A 13,583-nucleotide genomic window follows, 5' to 3' on the forward strand; every position below is an offset into this window, starting at 1 on the left:
TTAGTACAGTGCTCTGCACACAGTAAGCACTCAATAAATACGATTAATGAATGAATGAATGAAGAATGAATGGATGGTTGGATTCATTCATTCAATCGTATTTATTGAGCGCTTACTGTGTGCAGAGCACTGTACTAAGTGCTTGGGAAGTACAAGTTGGCAACATATAGAGATGGTTCCTACCCAACAGCGGGCTAACAGTCTAGAAGGGAGACAGACAACAAAACAAAACATATTAACAAAATAAAGTCACTAGAATAGTAAATATGTACAAGTAAAATAGAGTAATAAATATGTACAAACATATATACAGGTGCTGTGGGTTGGATGTACTTCCCAAGCTCTTAGTACAGTGCTCTGCACATAGTAAACGCTCAATAAATATGATTGAATGAATGAATGAAGAATGAATGGATGGATGGATGTACTTCCCAAGCGCTTAGTACAGTGCTCTGCACACAGTAAGCGCTCAATAAATACCATTGAATGAATGAATGAATGTACTTCCAAAGCGCTTATTACAGTGCTCTGCACACAGTAAGTGCTCAATAAATACGATTGAATGAATGAATGAATGAAGAATGAATGGATGGATGGATGCACTTCCCAAGCGCTTAGTACAGTGCTCTGCACACAGTAAGCGCTCAATAAATACGATTGAATGAATGAATGAACAATAATAACAATAACTGTGATAATATTTACTACACTATTTTGTTAATGATGTGCTTCTAGCTTTATTTCCATTTATTCTGATGACTTGACATCTGTCCACATGTTTTGTTTGGTTGTCTGTCTTCCCACTGTAGACTGTGAGCCCATTGTTGGGTAGGGACCGTCTCTATATGTTGCCAACTTGTACTTCCCAAGCGCTTAGTACAGTGTTCTGCACACAGTAAGCGCTCAACAAATACGATTGAATGAATGAATGAATGAATGAATGAAGAATGAATGGATGGATGGATGCACTTCCCAAGGGCTTAGTACAGTGCTCTGCACACAGTAAGCGCTCAATAAATACGATTGAAGGAATGAATGAATGAATTGAATGAATGAATGAATGAATTGAATGAATGGATGGATGGATGCACTTCCCAAGGGCTTAGTACAGTGCTCTGCACACAGTAAGTGCTCAATAAATATGACTGAATGATTGAATGAATTGGGTGAATGAATGAATGAAGAATGAATGAATGGATGGATGGATGTATTTCCCAAGAGCTTAGTACAGTGCTGTACACAGAGTAAGCGCTCAATAAATACGATTGAAGGAATGAATGAATGATTGAATGGATGGATGGATGGGTGCACTTCCCAAGGGCTTAGTGCAGTGCTCTGCACACAGTAAGCACTCAATAAATACAATTGAAGGAATGAATGAGTGAATTGGGTGAATGAATGAATGAAGAATGAATGAATGGATGGATGGATGCACTTCCCAAGGGCTTAGTACAGTGCTCTACACAGAGTAAGCGCTCGATAAATACGAAGGAATGAATGAATGAATTGAATGGATGGATGGATGGATGGGTGCACTTCCCAAGGGCTTAGTGCAGTGCTCTGCACACAGTAAGCGCTCAATAAATACTACTGAAGGAATGAATGAATGAATTGAATGAATGAATGAAGAATGAATGGATGGATGGATGAATGCAATTCCTAAGGGCTTAGTACAGTGCTGTGCACACAGTAGGCACTCAATAAATACGATTGAAGGAATGAATTAATTAATTGAATGAATGAATGAATGAATTGAATGAATGGATGGATGGATGGATGCACTTCCCAAGGGCTTAGTACAGTGCTCTGCACACAGTAAGTGCTCAATAAATACAATTGAAGGAATGAATGAATTGAATGAAGGGATGGATGGATGCACTTCCCAAGGGCTTAGTACAGTGCTCTGCACACAGTAAGCGCTCAATAAATACAATTGAAGGAATGAATGAAGGATGAATGAATGGATGGATGGATGCACTTCCCAAGGGCTTAGTACAGTGCTCTGCACACAGTAAGCGCTCAATAAATATGATTGAAGGAATGAATGAATGAAGAATGGATGGATGGGTGGATGGCTTCCCTGCCTCTCCCCCTCCTCCCCCTCTCCATCCCCCCCACCTTACCTCCTTCCCTTCCCCACAGCACCTGTATATATGTATATATGTTTGTGCATATTTATTCCTCTATTTATTTATTTTACTTGTACATATCTATTCTATTTATTTTATTTTGTTACTATGTTTGGTTTTGTTCTCTATCTCCCCCTTCTAGACTGTGAGCCCACTGTTGGGTAGGGACCGTCTCTCTATGTTGCCAACTTGCACTTATCAAGCGCTTAGTCCAGTGCTCTGCACACAGTAAGCACTCAATAAATACGATTGATTGATTGATTGTTGGCTGGCTGGATGAACGAATGGGTCTTGGAGGGCAAGGCGAGGCAGGACTCGAGCAGGCAGGGACAGTGAAGGTCTCCGGGCTTTGAAGTCAGAGGTCATGGGTTCGAATCCCGGCTCCACCACATGTCTGTTGTGTGACCTTGGGCAAGTCACTTAACTTCTCTGAGCCTCAGTTACCTCATCTGTAAAACGGGGATTAAGACTGTGAGCCCCACGTGGGACAACTTAATCACCTTGTATCCCCCCCAGCGCCTAGAAGCAGCGTGGCTCAGTGGAAAGAGCCCGGGCTTTGGAGTAAGGGGTTATGGGTTTGAATCCCGACTCCACCATGTCTGCTGTGTGACCTTGGGCAAGTCACTTAACTACTCTGAGCCTCAGTTACCTCATCTGTAAAATGGGGATTAAGGCTGTGAGCCCCACGTGGGACAACTTGATCGCCTTGTGTCCCCCCCCCAGCGCTTAGAACAGAGCTCTGCACATAGTAAGCGCTTAACAAATGCCATTATCATTATTATTATTATTATTATTAGGACAGTGCTTTGCACATAGTAAGCGCTTAACAAATGCCATCATCATCTAGACTGTGAGCCCACTGTTGGGTAGGGACTGTCTCTCTATGTTGCCAACTTGTACTTCCCAAGCGCTTAGTACAGTGCTCTGCACACAGTAAGCACTCAATAAATACAATCAATTGATTGATTGATTGATTACAAATGCCATCATTATTATTATTATTATTATTAGAACAGTGCTTTGCACATAGTAAGCGTTTAACAAATGCCATCAGCATCATCCTCTAGACTGTGAGCCCACTGTTGGGTAGGGACTGTCTCTCTGTGTTGCCAACTTGTACTTCCCAAGCGCTTAGTACAGTGCTCTGCACACAGTAAGCACTCAATAAATACAATCAATTGATTGATTGATTGATTAACAAATGCCATCATTATTATTATTATTATTATTAGAACAGTGCTTTGCACATAGTAAGCGTTTAACAAATGCCATCAGCATCATCCTCTAGACTGTGAGCCCACTGTTGGGTAGGGACTGTCTCTCTGTGTTGCCAACTTGTACTTCCCAAGCGCTTAGTACAGTGCTCTGCACACAGTAAGCCCTCAATAAATACGATTGATTGATTGATTGATTAACAAATGCCATCATCATTATTATCATTATTATTAGAACAGTGCTTTGCACATAGTAAGCGCTTAACAAATGCCATCATCATCATCATCATCTAGACTGTGAGCCCACTGTTGGGTAGGGACTGTCTCTCTATGTTGCCAACTTGTACTTCCCAAGCGGTTAGTACAGTGCTCTGCACACAGTAAGCGCTCAATAAATACGATTGATTGATTGATTGATTAACAAATGCCATCATTATTATTTTTATTATTAGAACAGTGCTTTGCACATAGTAAGCGCTTAACAAATGCCATCAGCATCATCCTCTAGACTGTGAGCCCACTGTTGGGTAGGGACTGTCTCTATATGTTGCCAACTTGTCCTTCCCAAGCGCTTAGTCCAGTGCTCTGCACACAGTAAGCGCTCAATAAATACGATTGATTGATTGATTAACAAATGCCATCATTATTATTATTATTATTATTATTATTATTATTAGAACAGTGCTTTGCACATAGTAAGCGCTTAACAAATGCCATCATCATCTAGCCCGTGAGCCCACTGTTGGGTAGGGACTGTCTCTCTATGTTGCCAACTTGTACTTCCCAATATATGTACATATGTATGTACATACTTATTACTCTATTTATTTATTTATTTATTTATCTGACTTTGTACATATCTATTCTATTAATTTTATTTTGTTAGTATGTTTGGTTTTGTTCTCCGTCTCCCCCTTCTAGACTGTGAGCCTGCTGTTGGGTAGGGACTGTCGCTATGTGTTGACTTGTACTGCCCAAGCGCTTAGTCCAGTGCTCTGCACACAGTAAGCACTCAATAAATACGATTGATTGATTGATTGATAGTACAGTGCTCTGCACACAGTAAGCGCTCAGTAAATACGATTGATTGATTGATAGTACAGTGCTCTGCACACAGTAAGTGCTCAATAAATACGACTGATTGATTGATATTCCAGTGCTCTCACACAGTAAGCGCTCAATAAATACGATTGATTGATTGATTGATAGTACAGTGCTCTGCACACAGCGCTCAGTAAATTTGATTGATTGATTGATAGTACAGTGCTCTGCCCACAGTAAGCGCTCAATAAATACGACTGATTGATTGATAGTCCAGTGCTCTGCACACAGTAAGCGCTCAATAAATACGATTGATTGATTGATGGATTGATTGATAGTCCAGTGCTCTGCACACAGTAAGTGCTCAATACGATTGATTGATTAATAGTCCAGTGCTCTGCACACAGTAAGCGCTCAATAAATACGATTGATTGATAGTCCACTGCTCTGCACACAGTAAGTGCTCAATAAATACGACTGATTGATTGATAGTACAGTGCTCTGCACACAGTAAGCACTCAGTAAATACGATTGATTGATTGATAGTACAGTGCTCTGCACACAGTGAGCGCTCAATAAATACGATTGATTGACTGATTGATGATCATCATCATCCCGGGAGGGATCTTCCCGCCCTCCCCGGGGAGCGCGCTCCCGCGCCGCGCAGTCCGGCCGGGGCTTGGGGGCGCGCCTTTCTCCGCCGGCCCGGGGGGCGGTGACGTCACGCTCTCCCATTGGTCGGGACCGCCCGGGGGGCGTGGCCTAGCCGGGTGAGGTCACCGCCGCGCTCCGCCATTGGCCCGCCGCGGAAGCCCGGGGAGTGCGGGCGCGCGGGGGCGCGCGGGGGCGCGCGGCCGAGAGCCAGAAAGGGGCCGGAGTGGGGGGCGCGCGCCCGGTCCGCGCACGGGGGCGGAAAGTGAGCGGGACGGACGGGGCGGGAGGATCAGGGAGGCGATGGCACCGCCTGGGGGTGTGGGGGGCGCTTAGTACAGTGCTCTGCACACAGTAAGCGCTCAATAATTATGATTGATTGACTGATTGATAGTACAGTGCTCTGCACACAGTAAGCGCTCAGTAAATACGATTGATTGATTGATAGATAGTCCAGTGCTCTGCACACAGTAAGCGCTCAATAAATACGACTGATTGATTGATAGTACAGTGCTCTGCACACAGCGCTCAGTACATTTGATTGATTGATTGATAGTACAGTGTTCTGCACACAGTAAGCGCTCAGTAAATACGATTGATTGATTGATAGATAGTCCAGTGCTCTGCACACAGTAAGTGCTCAATAAATACGATTGATAGATTGTACAGTGCTCTGCACACAGTAAGCGCTCAATAAATACGATTGATTAATAGTACAGTGCTCTGCACACAGTAAGCGCTCAATAAATACGACTGATTGATTGCTGATTGATCATCATCATTTTCCCACCCTCCCCGGGGCGCGCGCTCCCGCGCCTTGCTGTCCGGCCGCGGCTGGGGGGCGCGCCTTTCTCCGCCTGCCCGGGAGGGGGCGGTGACGTCACGCTCTACCATTGGTCGGGCCCGCCCGGGGGGCGTGGCTTGTTCGGGTGAGGTCACCGCCGCGCTCCGCCATTGGCCCGCAGCGGAAGCCCGGGGAGTGCGGGCGCGCGCGGGCGCGCGCGGCCGAGAGCCAGAAAGAGGGGCCGGAGTGGGGGGCGCGCGCCCGGTCCGCGCGCGCGCGCGCGGCCGCGGCTGGGGGGCGGAAAGTGAGCGGGACGGACGGGGCGGGGGGAGCGGGGAGGCGATGGCACCGCCTGGGGGCGTGGGGGGCGCTTAGTACAGTGCTCTGCACCCTGTAAGCGCTCAATAAATACGATTGATTGTGGGGGCCGGCCTGGACAGCTGTGTCAACCTGGAGCCCTTTCCCGGATAGGAACCGTCTCTCTCTGTTGCCGACTTGTACTTCCCAAGCCCGTGCCCTGCACACAGTAAGCGCTCAATAAATACGATTGAATGAATGTATAATTCTATTATTTATATTGATGGGATTGACGCCTGCCTGCATGTTGAGTTGTATATATGTTTGTACAGATTTATTGCTCTCTGTTTATTTTACTTGTACATATCGATTCTGTTTATTTTTTGTTTGTACATGTTTATTACTCTTTATTTTACTTGTACATATCTAGTCTATTCATTTTATTTTGTTAGTATGGTTCTGTTCTCCGTCTCCCCCTTTTCAGACTGGGAGCCCACTGTTGGGGAGGGACTGTTGGCTCTATATGTCGCCAACTTGGACTTCCCAAGCGCTTAGTCCAGTGCTGTGCACACAGTAAGCGCTCAATAAATACGACTGAATGAATGTATAATTCTATTATTTATATTGATGGGATTGACGCCTGCCTGCAGGTTGAGTTGTATATATGTTTGTACAGATTTGTTACTCTCTGTTTATTTTACTTGTACATATCGATTCTGGTTATTTTTTGTTTGTACATATTTATTACTCTGTATTTTACTTGTACATATCTATTCTATTTATTTTGTTAGTATGTTTGGTTCTGTTCTCCGTCTCCCCCTTTTCAGACTGGGAGCCCACTGTTGGGGAGGGACTGTTGGCTCTATATGTCGCCAACTTGGACTTCCCAAGCGCTTAGTCCAGTGCTTTGCACACAGTAAGCGCTCAATAAATACGACTGAATGAATGTATAATTCTATTATATTGATGGTATTGACGCCTGCCTGCATGTTGAGTTGTATATATGTTTGTACAGATTTATAACTCTCTATTTTACTTGTACATATCGATTCTGTTTATTTTTTGTTTGTACATATTTATTACTCTATTTTACTTGTACGTATCTAGTCTATTTGTTTTATTTTGTTAGTATGGTTCTGTTCTCTGTCTCCCCCTTTTCAGACTGTGAGCCCACTGGTGGGGAGGGACTGTTGGCTCTCTATGTTGCCAACTTGGACTTCCCAAGCGCTTAGTACAGTGCTCTGCACCCAGTAAGCGCTCAATAAATACGATTGATTGGTTGATTGTGAGCCCGTTGTTGCCGACTTGTACTTCCCAAGCGCTTAGGCCAGTGCCCTGCACACAGTCAGCGCTCAGTAAATACGACTGAATGAATGTATAATTCTATTATATTGATGGTATTGACGCCTGCCTGCATGTTGAGTTGTATATATGTTTGTACAGATTTATTACTTTTATTTTACTTGTACCTATCTATTCTGTTTATTTTATTTTGTTAGTATGTTTGGTTTTGTTCTCCCTCTCCCCCTTTTCAGACTGTGAGCCCACTGTTGGGGAGGGACTGTTGGCTCTCTATGTTGCCAACTTGGACTTCCCAAGCGCTTAGTCCAGTGCTCTGCACCCAGTAAGCGCTCAAAAAATACGATTGATGATGACTGAATGAATGTATAATTCTATTATTTATATTGATGGTATTGACGCCTGCCTGCATGCTTAGTTTTGTTGTCTGGCTCCCCCCTTCTAGACTGTGAGCCCGTTGTTGCCGACTTGTACTTCCCAAGCGCTTAGGCCAGTGCTCTGCACACAATCAGCGCTCAGTAAATACGACTGAATGGATCTATAATTCTGTTATTTATATTGATGGTATTGTTGCCTGCCTGCATGTTTAGTTTTCTTGTCTCCCCCTTCTAGACTGTGAGCCCGTTGTACTTCCCAAGCGCTTAGGCCAGTGCCCTGCACACAATTAGCGCTCAGTAAATACGACTGAATGAATCTATAATTCTTTTATTTATATTGATGGTATTGACGCCTGCCTGCATGTTTAGTTTTGTTGTCTGGCTACCCCTTCTAGACTGTGAGTCCGTTGTTGGGCAGGGGTTGTTGTCGACTTGTACTTCCCAAGCGCTTAGGCCAGTGCCCTGCACACAATCAGCGCTCAATAAATACGACTGAATGAATGTATAATTCTGTTATTTATATTGATGGTATTGACGCCTGTCTGCATGTTTTGTTTTGTTGTCTGACTCCCCCTTCTAGACTGTGAGCCCGTTGTTGCCGACTTGTACTTCCCAAGCGCTTAGTCCAGTGCTCTGCACACAATCAGTGCTCAATAAATACGACTGAATGAATGTATAATTCTGTTATTTATATTGATGGTATTGACGCCTGCCTGTTTAGTTTTGTTGTCTGTCTCCCCTTTCTAGACTGTGAGCCCGTTGTTGGGCAGGGGTTGTCTCTGTGTGTTGCCAACTTGTACTTCCCAAGCGCTTAGTCCAGTGCCCTGCACACAATCAGCGCTCAGTAAATACGACTGACTGAATCTATAATTCTATGACTATGTTGCCAATTTGTACTTCCCAAGCGCTTAGTCCAGTGCTCTGCACCCAATCAGCGCTCGGTAAATATGACTGAATGAATCTATAATTCTATGACTGTGTTGCCAACTTGTACTTCCCAAGCGCTTAGTCCAGTGCTCTGCACACAGTAAGCGCTCAATAAATACGATTGAATGAATTTATATTGATGGTATTGACGCCTGCCTACATGTTTAGTTTTGTTGTCTGTCTCCCCCTTCTAGACGGAGCCTGTTGTTGGGCAGGGACTGTCTCTATGTGTTGCCGACTTGTACTTCCCAAGCGCTTAGTCCAGTGCCCTGCACATAGGAAGCGCTCAATCAATCCAATTGATTGAATTGGATTGCATGTTTTGTCGGCATGTCTGCATGTCCTGTCTGCATGTTTTGTTTTGTTGTCTGTCTCCCTCTTCTAGACTGGGAGGCTGTTGTTGGGAAGGGGTTGTCTCTATATGTTGCCGACTTGTACTTCCCAAGCGCTTAGTCCAGTCCCCTGCACATAGGAAGCGCTCAATCAATCCAATTGAATGAATGTGTATAATTCTCATATTTATATTGATGGTATTGTCTCCTGTCTGCATGTTTTGTTTTGTTGTCTGTCTCCCCTTTATAGACTGGGTGCCCAGTGTTGGGCAGGGGTTGTCTCTATATGTTGCCAACTTGAACTTCCCAAGCGCTTAATCCAGTGCTGTGCACACAGGAAGCGCCCAATCAATGTGATTGAGTGAATGAATCTATAATTCTAATATTTATATTGATGGTATTGTCTCCTGTCTGCATGTTTTGTTTTGTTGTCTGTCTCCCCCTTCTAGACGGGGAGCCCGGTGTTGGGTAGGGATCATCTCTATATGTTGCCGACTTGGACTTCCCAAGCGCTTAGTACAGTGCTCTGCACACAGTCAGTGCTCAATAATACGATTGAATGAATGAATGAACGTGGAGCACTAGAGTGGGGTGTCAGTGGGGTGTTGTGTGAAGCGGTGGGGGCAGGGGGGATGTGGAGTGTGTGTGACTCGTTGTGTGCTTTTGTGTGTGTGTGTGTGTCAGGGTTGAGAGACCCTCGGGGACAACTAGAGCTTGGTACAGTGCTCTGCACACAGTAAGCGCTCCATAAATACAATTGAATGAATGAATGTGGGCAGGGGAGGTCTCTATTGCTGAATTGTACTTTCCAAGCGCTTAGGACAGTGCTCTGCACACAGCGCTCAATAAATACAATTAAATGAATGAATGTGGGCAGGGAGTATCTCTATTGCTGAATTGTACTTCCCAAGCGCTTAGGACAGTGCTCCGCACACAGTAAGCGGTCAATAAATACGTGTGAATGTGGGCAGGGAGTATCTCTCTTTATTGCTGAATTGTACTTTCCTAGCGCTTAGGACAGTGCTCTTCACACAGCGCTCAATTCATGCAATTAAATGAACGAATGTGGGCAGGGAGTATCTCTATTGCTGAATTGTACTTCCCAAGCGCTTAGGACAGTGCTCTGCACATAGTAAGCGGTCAATAAATACAATTGAATGTGTGAATGTGGGCAGGGAGTATCTTTATTGCTGAATTGTACTTCCCAAACGCTTAGTACAGTGCTCTGCACACAGTAAGCGCTGAATAAATACAATTTAATGAATGAATGTGGGCAGGGGTGGTCTCTATTGCTGAATTGTACTTTCCAAGCGCCTAGGACAGTGCTGTGCACACTGTAAGCGCTCAATAAATACAATTGAATGAATGAATGTAGACAGGGGTGGTCTCTCTCTCGGCTGCCGAATTGTACTTTCCAAGCGCTTAGGACAGTGCTCTGCACATAGTAAGCGCTACGTAAAGGCAATTGAATGAATGAATGTGGGCAGGGTGTATCTCTATTGCTGAATTGTACTTCCCAAGCGCTTAGGACAGTGCTCTGCACATAGCACTCGGTAAATACAATTAAATGAATGAATGTGGGCAGGGAGTATCTCTATTGCTGAATTGTACTTCCCAAGCGCTTAGGACAGTGCTCTGCACACATTAAGTGCTCAATAAATATGGTTGAATGAATGAATGTGGGCAGGGAGTATCTCTGTTGCTGAATTGTACTTTCCAAGCGCTTAGGACAGTGCTCTGCACACAGTAAGCACTCAGTAAATATGATTGAATGAATGAATGTGGGCAGGGAGTATCTCTGTTGCTGAATTGTACTTTCCAAGCGCTTAGGACAGTGCTCCGCACACAGTAAGTGCTCAATAAATACAATTGAGTGAATGAATGTGTGTGCTCGCGCCCACCGGCTGGTACCCCCAGCCACCCGCCCCGCCGGATACCCCGGCATCTCTCCCTCTCCGCTGCCGCCGGCATCGACCCCCCAAGCCTCCCAAGTTCGTTGTCCATCGCCGGTCAAGAGCCGTCCCCCGAAGTTGGCCCACTTGGTTGGGAAGAGCCGAGGTTCATTCATTCAATCGTATTTATTGAGCGCTTACTGAGTTCAGAGCACTGGACTAAGCGCTTGGGAAGTACAAGTCGGCAACAGATAGAGATGGTCTCTACCCAACTACGGGCTCACTGGCACCTGGGAGGACCTGGCTGGATGATGGTCTTTGTTAAGCGCTCACTTTGTGCCAACCACTGTTCTAAGCGTTGAGGGAGATACTGGTTAATCAGGTTGTCCCCCGTGGGGCTCCCAGGCTTCATCCCCATTTGACAGATGAGGCAACTGAGGCCCAGAGAAGTGAAAGGACTGGCCCAGAGTCACACAGCTGACAAGTGGCGGAGCTGGGATTAAAACCCACGACCTGTGACTCCCAAACTCGGGATTTTGCCACTAAACCATGCCGCCCCTCTAATCCCAGCTCCACCACTTGTCTGCTGGGTGACCTTGGGTAAGTCACTTCACTGCCCTGGGCCTCAGTTACCTCATTCAGCTGTGTAACTTTGGTCCAGTCCCTTCACTTCTCTGGGCTTCGGTGACCTCATTCAGCTGTGTGACTTTGGGCAAGTCCCTTCACTTCTCTGGGCTTCAGTGACCTCATTCAGCTGTGTGAGTTGGGCAAGTCCCTTCTCTCATCTATAAAAGGAGGATTAAGAGCGTGTGCCCCATGTGAGACAGGGACTGTGTCCAAACTGATCTACCCCAGGGCTTAGAACAGTGCTGGGCACATAGCACTTAACAAATACCATCATTAGTATTATTCTGGGCTCGATTGAATGTTTGGGAGAACTTCCTTAGGAGGTTGAGGTTTATTGAGTGGGCAGACACCACTTTTGCGCCGTTTCAAGTTTAAATGCTCTCTTTTGTTGTTTCCTGTCAATTTTTTCCCCTGGTGTGTTCCTTGGTTTTTCGGACTCCCCAGTTGTGCTGTGGAGGCAGCTCTGATGCCACCGGAACTGTTGGAGGATTTTTTTCCTTTGCTTGTCCGGGAGCAAAAACTTAGTTCCGAAATCAATCAGTCAATCGTATTTATTGAGCGCTTACTGTGTGCAGAGCACTCTACTAAGCGCTTGGGAAGTACAAGTCGGCAACACATAGAGACAGACCCTACCCAACAGCGGGCTCACATACTGTTGCAAATCACCATCCTCAGTGATCATTTCACTAGGGAAAAGGGGCATTTTGGAAACCCTCCCCCCCACTCTTTAAGTATTCCCTCTATTTTATGTTTTATGAATTCCGCTTCTAACTCTAAAGAAGGGACTCAGAATAAGGAGTTCACAAGCTGGTACAGGAGATACTCTCAAACTGGTTGTAAGTTAAGAAATGACTCCTGTGTTGTATTTGATGAATGCATCCTGTCTCACCAGGAAGGCCGTAAAAGTCAATTTTGTCATATATTATAAATATATTATTATATATTTTGTCATATAGTAGAGAATGAGATTTGTATTGTACAAATGAGCCCTTTTCTCTTACCTTCTGATAGAATCAGTCGGATTCTTCCCACACAACAACCGTTATGTGGAATGAGGACTGTCTGGTAACCTTGTGGACAGCCATATGGGCAGGGTTTGTCTCTATTGCTCAATTGTACTTTCCAAGCACTTAGTACAGTGCTCTGCACACGGTAAGCACTCAGTAAATAGACCGAATGGATGAATGAATGGATATGTTTATAGCAATAACAGTTTCGTGGTGTATTTTTAAGAGGAAAATCCTTATTTTAAGAGATGAATTTGGTTCTGTTTAGCAAATTCGTTCAGGCGTATTGCTGATTTAGTAGTCCTGAGTTTGGGGAGTTCCTTTCCTGGACAGGAAATGTATTTATTAGCAGGACATTCCTTTTCCAAATAAAAATTCATCTACCATTGTGAGCAAGCAGGGAGCCTTTGGAGTTAAAAGGGTCTTGAAATCGCAGATGATCATAATGTCTAATTTGGATTTTTTTTAAATCTGAAAATAGCATCTCAAGTGGATATTTCTCTTGAAAGAGAATATTAACTAAAATTGAGTGAGGAAGTGACATACCAAAGAAGTAATGAGTGTCTGAATGCAGTGTCTGTTTTTTCTATATGTTTCTATCTTTCAAGGTAACTTCTAACAGTATGGGGTTCCTTTAAGCTAGTACTGCATTCCCTTTACCTCTGTGACATCTGTCATTACATTAGTACTTGGTTATATGGGGACATATGGATATAATGTATAGAGCTGTAACTCACAGAAAAAAGACTCTTGACTTAAGCCAAATCAGGTAAAATGATGAATTTAGAGAGCAAGGCTAAAAGTTCAGGCTAGTTGGTCTTGGATTAATGTAGGGCCTATACAAAGAGACTTTTTTTTCCTATACAGGAATATGTTTGTAAGGGACATTTCATTATAGTGGCTGAGGCTCAGTTCAGTACCCAGTTGGTTTTCAGGAATATGCAGAATGTAGATGTTTGAGCACCCTATTTCTCCTCTAGGTAGCATCTTGGTAGTTTTCTTTGTT

General features: G+C 44.5%; 1 protein-coding gene across 6 annotated transcripts in view; it reads left to right on the forward strand.

The window, feature by feature from the left end:
* CAMTA1 (calmodulin binding transcription activator 1) overlaps positions 1-13,583 on the forward strand; it is an 868,926-nt gene that overhangs the window by 779,933 nt on the left and 75,410 nt on the right. Inside the window, exon 1 of one of the 6 annotated variants that reach the window (XM_038747479.1) lies at positions 6,328-6,345. The exons of the other annotated variants lie outside the window; for them this stretch is intronic. The gene's annotated coding sequence lies outside the window, so the exon portion shown is untranslated. Of the gene's footprint in view, positions 1-6,327; positions 6,346-13,583 lie in introns of those variants that run through there. 6 annotated transcript variants of the gene reach the window in all.

The sequence above is a fragment of the Tachyglossus aculeatus genome, chromosome 5 (assembly GCF_015852505.1).
Source record: "Tachyglossus aculeatus isolate mTacAcu1 chromosome 5, mTacAcu1.pri, whole genome shotgun sequence".
Taxonomy (NCBI): Eukaryota; Metazoa; Chordata; class Mammalia; order Monotremata; family Tachyglossidae; genus Tachyglossus; species Tachyglossus aculeatus.